This window comes from Oncorhynchus gorbuscha, linkage group LG12 (genome assembly GCF_021184085.1).
Source record: "Oncorhynchus gorbuscha isolate QuinsamMale2020 ecotype Even-year linkage group LG12, OgorEven_v1.0, whole genome shotgun sequence".
NCBI lineage: Eukaryota > Metazoa > Chordata > Actinopteri > Salmoniformes > Salmonidae > Oncorhynchus > Oncorhynchus gorbuscha.
In genome coordinates this window covers 6,470,725-6,480,161 of record NC_060184.1, presented here as the reverse complement: position 1 = coordinate 6,480,161, position 9,437 = coordinate 6,470,725, and positions in this window count along the sequence as shown.

Genomic DNA, 9,437 nt, shown 5'->3' with positions numbered 1-9,437 from the left:
ATCTACAGTAGGGGTTCAAACCTAACCTAGTAAACTCTAGTCCTATAAATCTACAGTAGGGGTTCAAACAAACCTAACCTAGTAAACTCTAGTCCTATAAATCTACAGTAGGGGTTCAAACCTAACCTAGTAAACTATAGTCCTATAAATCTACAGTAGGGGTTCAAACCTAACCTAGTAAACTATAGTCCTATAAATCTATAAATAGTCCTATAAATCTACAGTAGGGGTTCAAACCTAACCTAGTAAACTATAGTCCTATAAATCTACAGTAGGGGTTCAAACCTAACCTAGTAAACTCTAGTCCTATAAATCTACAGTAGGGGTTCAAACCTAACCTAGTAAACTATAGTCCTATAAATCTACAGTAGGGGTTCAAACCTAACCTAGTAAACTATAGTCCTATAAATCTACAGTAGGGGTTCAAACCTAACCTAGTAAACTATAGTCCTATAAATCTACAGTAGGGGTTCAAACCTAACCTAGTAAACTATAGTCCTATAAATCTACAGTAGGGGTTCAAACCTAACCTAGTAAACTATAGTCCTATAAATCTACAGTAGGGGTTCAAACCTAACCTAGTAAACTCTAGTCCTATAAATCTACAGTAGGGGTTCAAACCTAACCTAGTAAACTATAGTCCTATAAATCTACAGTAGGGGTTCAAACCTAACCTAGTAAACTATAGTCCTATAAATCTACAGTAGGGGTTCAAACCTAACCTAGTAAACTCTAGTCCTATAAATCTACAGTAGGGGTTCAAACCTAACCTAGTAAACTCTAGTCCTATAAATCTACAGTAGGGGTTCAAACCTAACCTAGTAAACTATAGTCCTATAAATCTACAGTAGGGGTTCAAACCTAACCTAGTAAACTCTAGTCCTATAAATCTACAGTAGGGGTTCAAACCTAACCTAGTAAACTCTAGTCCTATAAATCTACAGTAGGGGTTCAAACCTAACCTAGTAAACTATAGTCCTATAAATCTACAGTAGGGGTTCAAACCTAACCTAGTAAACTATAGTCCTATAAATCTACAGTAGGGGTTCAAACCTAACCTAGTAAACTATAGTCCTATAAATCTACAGTAGGGGTTCAAACCTAACCTAGTAAACTCTAGTCCTATAAATCTACAGTAGGGGTTCAAACCTAACCTAGTAAACTCTAGTCCTATAAATCTACAGTAGGGGTTCAAACCTAACCTAGTAAACTATAGTCCTATAAATCTACAGTAAATCTATAAATCTACAGTAGGGGTTCAAACCTAACCTAGTAAACTATAGTCCTATAAATCTACAGTAGGGGTTCAAACCTAACCTAGTAAACTATAGTCCTATAAATCTACAGTAGGGGTTCAAACCTAACCTAGTAAACTCTAGTCCTATAAATCTACAGTAGGGGTTCAAACCTAACCTAGTAAACTCTAGTCCTATAAATCTACAGTAGGGGTTCAAACCTAACCTAGTAAACTCTAGTCCTATAAATCTACAGTAGGGGTTCAAACCTAACCTAAATCTACAGTAAACTAAACTAGTCCTATAAATCTACAGTAGGGGTTCAAACCTAACCTAGTAAACTATAGTCCTATAAATCTACAGTAGGGGTTCAAACCTAACCTAGTAAACTCTAGTCCTATAAATCTACAGTAGGGGTTCAAACCTAACCTAGTAAACTCTAGTCCTATAAATCTACAGTAGGGGTTCAAACCTAACCTAGTAAACTCTAGTCCTATAAATCTACAGTAGGGGGTTCAAACCTAACCTAGTAAACTATAGTCCTATAAATCTACAGTAGGGGTTCAAACCTAACCTAGTAAACTAACCTAGTCCTATAAATCTACAGTAGGGGTTCAAACCTAACCTAGTAAACTCTAGTCCTATAAATCTACAGTAGGGGTTCAAACCTAACCTAGTAAACTCTAGTCCTATAAATCTACAGTAGGGGTTCAAACCTAACCTAGTAAACTCTAGTCCTATAAATCTACAGTAGGGGTTCAAACCTAACCTAGTAAACTCTAGTCCTATAAATCTACAGTAGGGGTTCAAACCTAACCTAGTAAACTCTAGTCCTATAAATCTACAGTAGGGGTTCAAACCTAACCTAGTAAACTATAGTCCTATAAATCTACAGTAGGGGTTCAAACCTAACCTAGTAAACTCTAGTCCTATAAATCTACAAACCTAACCTAGTAAACTATAGTCCTATAAATCTACAGTAGGGGTTCAAACCTAACCTAGTAAACTCTAGTCCTATAAATCTACAGTAGGGTTCAAACCTAACCTAGTAAACTCTAGTCCTATAAATCTACAGTAGGGGTTCAAACCTAACCTAGTAAACTCTAGTCCTATAAATCTACAGTAGGGGTTCAAACCTAACCTAGTAAACTCTAGTCCTATAAATCTACAGTAGGGGTTCAAACCTAACCTAGTAAACTCTAGTCCTATAAATCTACAGTAGGGGTTCAAACCTAACCTAGTAAACTCTAGTCCTATAAATCTACAGTAGGGGTTCAAACCTAACCTAGTAAACTCTAGTCCTATAAATCTACAGTAGGGGTTCAAACCTAACCTAGTAAACTCTAGTCCTATAAATCTACAGTAGGGGTTCAAACCTAACCTAGTAAACTCTAGTCCTATAAATCTACAGTAGGGGTTCAAACCTAACCTAGTAAACTCTAGTCCTATAAATCTACAGTAGGGGTTCAAACCTAACCTAGTAAACTCTAGTCCTATAAATCTACAGTAGGGGTTCAAACCTAACCTAGTAAACTCCTAGTCCTATAAATCTACAGTAGGGGTTCAAACCTAACCTAGTAAACTCTAGTCCTATAAATCTACAGTAGGGGTTCAAACCTAACCTAGTAAACTCTAGTCCTATAAATCTACAGTAGGGGTTCAAACCTAACCTAGTAAACTCTAGTCCTATAAATCTACAGTAGGGGTTCAAACCTAACCTAGTAAACTATAGTCCTATAAATCTACAGTAGGGGTTCAAACCTAACCTAGTAAACTATAGTCCTATAAATCTACAGTAGGGGTTCAAACCTAACCTAGTAAACTATAGTCCTATAAATCTACAGTAGGGGTTCAAACCTAACCTAGTAAACTATAGTCCTATAAATCTACAGTAGGGGTTCAAACCTAACCTAGTAAACTCTAGTCCTATAAATCTACAGTAGGGGTTCAAACCTAACCTAGTAAACTCTAGTCCTATAAATCTACAGTAGGGGTTCAAACCTAACCTAGTAAACTATAGTCCTATAAATCTACAGTAGGGGTTCAAACCTAACCTAGTAAACTCTAGTCCTATAAATCTACAGTAGGGGTTCAAACCTAACCTAGTAAACTATAGTCCTATAAATCTACAGTAGGGGTTCAAACCTAACCTAGTAAACTCTAGTCCTATAAATCTACAGTAGGGGTTCAAACCTAACCTAGTAAACTCTAGTCCTATAAATCTACAGTAGGGGTTCAAACCTAACCTAGTAAACTAGTAGTCCTATAAATCTACAGTAGGGGTTCAAACCTAACCTAGTAAACTCTAGTCCTATAAATCTACAGTAGGGGTTCAAACCTAACCTAGTAAACTCTAGTCCTATAAATCTACAGTAGGGGTTCAAACCTAACCTAGTAAACTCTAGTCCTATAAATCTACAGTAGGGGTTCAAACCTAACCTAGTAAACTATAGTCCTATAAATCTACAGTAGGGGTTCAAACCTAACCTAGTAAACTATAGTCCTATAAATCTACAGTAGGGGTTCAAACCTAACCTAGTAAACTCTAGTCCTATAAATCTACAGTAGGGGTTCAAACCTAACCTAGTAAAATCTACAGTAGGGGTAAACCTATAAATCTACAGTAGGGGTTCAAACCTAACCTAGTAAACTATAGTCCTATAAATCTACAGTAGGGGTTCAAACCTAACCTAGTAAACTATAGTCCTATAAATCTACAGTAGGGGTTCAAACCTAACCTAGTAAACTCTAGTCCTATAAATCTACAGTAGGGGTTCAAACCTAACCTAGTAAACTATAGTCCTATAAATCTACAGTAGGGGTTCAAACCTAACCTAGTAAACTATAGTCCTATAAATCTACAGTAGGGGTTCAAACCTAACCTAGTAAACTATAGTCCTATAAATCTACAGTAGGGGTTCAAACCTAACCTAGTAAACTATAGTCCTATAAATCTACAGTAGGGGTTCAAACCTAACCTAGTAAACTATAGTCCTATAAATCTACAGTAGGGGTTCAAACCTAACCTAGTAAACTATAGTCCTATAAATCTAGTAGGGGTTCAAACCTAACCTAGTAAACTATAGTCCTATAAATCTACAGTAGGGGTTCAAACCAAACCTAGTAAACTATAGTCCTATAAATCTACAGTAGGGGTTCAAACCTAACCTAGTAAACTATAGTCCTATAAATCTACAGTAGGGGTTCAAACCTAACCTAGTAAACTATAGTCCTATAAATCTACAGTAGGGGTTCAAACCTAACCTAGTAAACTATAGTCCTATAAATCTACAGTAGGGGTTCAAACCTAACCTAGTAAACTATAGTCCTATAAATCTACAGTAGGGGTTCAAACCTAACCTAGTAAACTATAGTCCTATAAATCTACAGTAGGGGTTCAAACCTAACCTAGTAAACTATAGTCCTATAAATCTACAGTAGGGGTTCAAACCTAACCTAGTAAACTATAGTCCTATAAATCTACAGTAGGGGTTCAAACCTAACCTAGTAAACTATAGTCCTATAAATCTACAGTAGGGGTTCAAACCTAACCTAGTAAACTATAGTCCTATAAATCTACAGTAGGGGTTCAAACCAAACCTAGTAAACTATAGTCCTATAAATCTACAGTAGGGGTTCAAACCTAACCTAGTAAACTATAGTCCTATAAATCTACAGTAGGGGTTCAAACCTAACCTAGTAAACTATAGTCCTATAAATCTACAGTAGGGGTTCAAACCTAACCTAGTAAACTATAGTCCTATAAATCTACAGTAGGGGTTCAAACCTAACCTAGTAAACTATAGTCCTATAAATCTACAGTAGGGGTTCAAACCTAACCTAGTAAACTATAGTCCTATAAATCTACAGTAGGGGTTCAAACCTAACCTAGTAAACTATAGTCCTATAAATCTACAGTAGGGGTTCAAACCTAACCTAGTAAACTATAGTCCTATAAATCTACAGTAGGGGTTCAAACCTAACCTAGTAAACTATAGTCCTATAAATCTACAGTAGGGGTTCAAACCTAACCTAGTAAACTATAGTCCTATAAATCTACAGTAGGGGTTCAAACCTAACCTAGTAAACTCTAGTCCTATAAAACCTCTACAGTAGGGGTTCAAACCTAACCTAGTAAACTCTAGTCCTATAAATCTACAGTAGGGGTTCAAACCTAACCTAGTAAACTCTAGTCCTATAAATCTACAGTAGGGGTTCAAACCTAACCTAGTAAACTATAGTCCTATAAATCTACAGTAGGGGTTCAAACCTAACCTAGTAAACTATAGTCCTATAAATCTACAGTAGGGGTTCAAACCTAACCTAGTAAACTATAGTCCTATAAATCTACAGTAGGGGTTCAAACCTAACCTAGTAAACTATAGTCCTATAAATCTACAGTAGGGGTTCAAACCTAACCTAGTAAACTATAGTCCTATAAATCTACAGTAGGGGTTCAAACCTAACCTAGTAAACTCTAGTCCTATAAATCTACAGTAGGGGTTCAAACCAAACCTAGTAAACTATAGTCCTATAAATCTACAGTAGGGGTTCAAACCTAACCTAGTAAACTATAGTCCTATAAATCTACAGTAGGGGTTCAAACCTAACCTAGTCCTAACCTAGTAAACTCTAGTCCTATAAATCTACAGTAGGGGTTCAAACCTAACCTAGTAAACTATAGTCCTATAAATCTACAGTAGGGGTTCAAACCTAACCTAGTAAACTATAGTCCTATAAATCTACAGTAGGGGTTCAAACCTAACCTAGTAAACTATAGTCCTATAAATCTACAGTAGGGGTTCAAACCTAACCTAGTAAACTCTAGTCCTATAAATCTACAGTAGGGGTTCAAACCTAACCTAGTAAACTCTAGTCCTATAAATCTACAGTAGGGGTTCAAACCTAACCTAGTAAACTCTAGTCCTATAAATCTACAGTAGGGGTTCAAACCTAACCTAGTAAACTCTAGTCCTATAAATCTACAGTAGGGGTTCAAACCTAACCTAGTAAACTATAGTCCTATAAATCTACAGTAGGGGTTCAAACCTAACCTAGTAAACTATAGTCCTATAAATCTACAGTAGGGGTTCAAACCTAACCTAGTAAACTATAGTCCTATAAATCTACAGTAGGGGTTCAAACCTAACCTAGTAAACTCTAGTCCTATAAATCTACCCTGATTCTCACTAATCATGGAACTGTAATGACAACAGTCTAGTCGTGGTGAACCGTGCGTCAGGCTCCAAGTTTAACCTACTTCGTGCGGTCTGAGTTCCATAGTGATTCAAATAGGCTACTGGTCCTAAATTATTTGTACAATGTTAACTTAATGTGAACAACTACACAGACGTTACAGAGGAATGAAAGCTAAACGACATGGAATGATGCAAAAAATGTAAACTGCTGTCACACCCTGGCCATAGAGAGGCTTTTTATTCTCTATTTTGGTTAGGCCAGGGTGTGACTAGGGGTGGGCGTTCTATGTTTTGTATTTCTATGTGTTTGGCGGGTGTGGTTCTCAATCAGGGACAGCTGCTGTTTGTCGTTGTCTCTGATTGAGAACCATACTTAGCCTTTTCCCACCTGTGTTTTGTGGGTAATTATTTTTCCGTTTGTGTTTGTATGCACCGCGGTTGCGTCACGTTCTTTGCTGTTTACGGTTTTTTTTGTTTCGGTTGTTTCGGTTTCACTTTCATTTAATAAAGATGTGGAACTACACGCACGCTGCGCCTTGGTCGATTTATGACAGGGAGTTTGAGGAGAGCGAGCGTGACAACTACACATTTAAGAAAACGAACAGCCAAGTGACAGCTATAAATGTATGTGAGTTTTACTGACGGTGGCTCCCGATAGGCATAATAGAAGACTATAGAAGACTTTAGTTCAGCCCTACAGAAGACTATAGTTCAGCCCTACAGAATACTATAGTTCAGCCCTACAGAAGACTATAGTTCAGCCCTACGAAAGACTATAGCTGGTTTCAGCCCTACAGAATACTATAGTTCAGCCCTACAGAATACTATAGCTGGGTTCAGCCCTACGAAAGACTATAGCTGGTTTCAGCCCTACAGAAGACTATAGCTTGGGTTCAGCCCTACAGAATACTATAGCTGGGTTCAGCCCTACTGAAGACTATAGCTTGGGTTCAGCCCTACAGAATACTATAGCTGGGTTCAGCCCTACAGAAGACTATAGCTGGGTTCAGCCCTACAGAAGACGATAGCTGGGTTCAGCCCTACAGAAGACTATAGCTGGGTTCAGCCCTACAGAAGACTATAGCTGGTTTCAGCCCTACAGAAGACTATAGCTGGTTTCAGCCCTACAGAAGACGATAGCTGGGTTCAGTCCTACAGAAGACTTTAGTTCAGCCCTACAGAAGACTATAGCTGGGTTCAGCCCTACAGAAGACTATAGCTGGGTTCAGCCCTACAGAAGACTATAGCTGGGTTCAGCCCTACAGAAGAAGATAGCTGGGTTCAGCCCTACAGAAGACTATAGCTGGGTTCAGCCCTACAGAAGACTATAGCTGGGTTCAGCCCTACAGAAGACTATAGCTGGGTTCAGCCCTACAGAAGACTATAGCTGGGTTCAGCCCTACAGAAGACTATAGCTGGGTTCAGCCCTACAGAAGACTATAGCTGGGTTCAGCCCTACAGATGACGATAGCTGGGTTCAGCCCTACAGAAGACTATAGCTGGGTTCAGCCCTACAGAAGACTATAGCTGGGTTCAGCCCTACAGATGACGATAGCTGGGTTCAGCCCTACAGAAGACTATAGCTGGGTTCAACCCTACAGAACACTATAGCTGGGTTCAGCCCTACAGAATACTATAGCTGGGTTCAGCCCTACAGAATACTATAGCTGGGTTCAGCCCTACAGAAGACTATAGCTGGGTTCAGCCCTACAGAAGACTATAGCTGTGTTCAGCCCTACAGAATACTATAGCTGGGTTCAGCCCTACAGAATACTATAGCTGGGTTCAGCCCTACAGAAGACTATAGCTGGGTTCAGCCCTACAGAAGACTATAGTTCAGCCCTACAGAAGACTATAGTTCAGCCCTACAGAAGACGATAGCTGGGTTCAGCCCTACAGAAGACTTTAGTTCAGCCCTACAGAAGACTATAGCTGGGTTCAGCCCTACAGAAGACTATAGCTGGGTTCAGCCCTATAGAAGACGATAGCTGGGTTCAGCCCTACAGAAGACTTTAGTTCAGCCCTACAGAAGACTATAGCTGGGTTCAGCCCTACAGAAGACTATAGCTGGGTTCAGCCCTATAGAAGACTTTAGTTCAGCCCTACAGAAGACGATAGCTGGGTTCAGCCCTACAGAAGACTTTAGTTCAGCCCTACAGAAGAAGATAGCTGGGTTCAGCCCTACAGAAGACTTTAGTTCAGCCCTACAGAAGACGATAGCTGGGTTCAGCCCTATAGAAGACTTTAGTTCAGCCCTACAGAAGACTATAGCTGGGTTCAGACCTATAGAAGACTTTAGTTCAGCCCTACAGAAGACTTTAGTTCAGCCCTACAGAAGACCATAGCTGGGTTCAGCCCTATAGAAGACGATAGCTTGGGTCTCCAAATTTCATCCACGTTAATTACGAATAAAGGCCCAGGTCTGTGTAGCCTATTTCACGGTGGAAAAAGGCCTGCAATACATCTCACGTTGATTTGATTTTCAGTTTTCTTCCATATGACTGGTTTCACATTAATCTCCAGGGATTATAAGGAAAAATCATCTCAAACAGTTGCTTTGTGTATTATCAATAGCTGTTATCAATAGCTGTTATCAATTGTTATCAATTGCTGTTATCAATAGCTGTTATCAATAGCTGTTATCAATAGCTGTTATCAATAGCTGTTATCAATAGCTGTTATGTTATCAATAGCTGTTATCAATAGATGTTATCAATTGCTGTTATCAATAGCTGTTATCAATATATGTTATCAATAGATGTTATCAATAGATGTTATCAATTGCTGTTATCAATAGCTGTTATCAATTGCTGTTATCAATAGCTGTGATCAATAGTTGTGATCAATAGCTGTTATCAATAGCTCTTATCAATAGCTGTTATCAATTGCTGTTATCAATAGCTGTTATCAATAGCTGTTATCAATAGCTGTTATCAATAGCCGTTATCAATAGCTGTTATCAATAGATGTTATCAATAGCTGTTGTCAATTTATATTTAAAAAA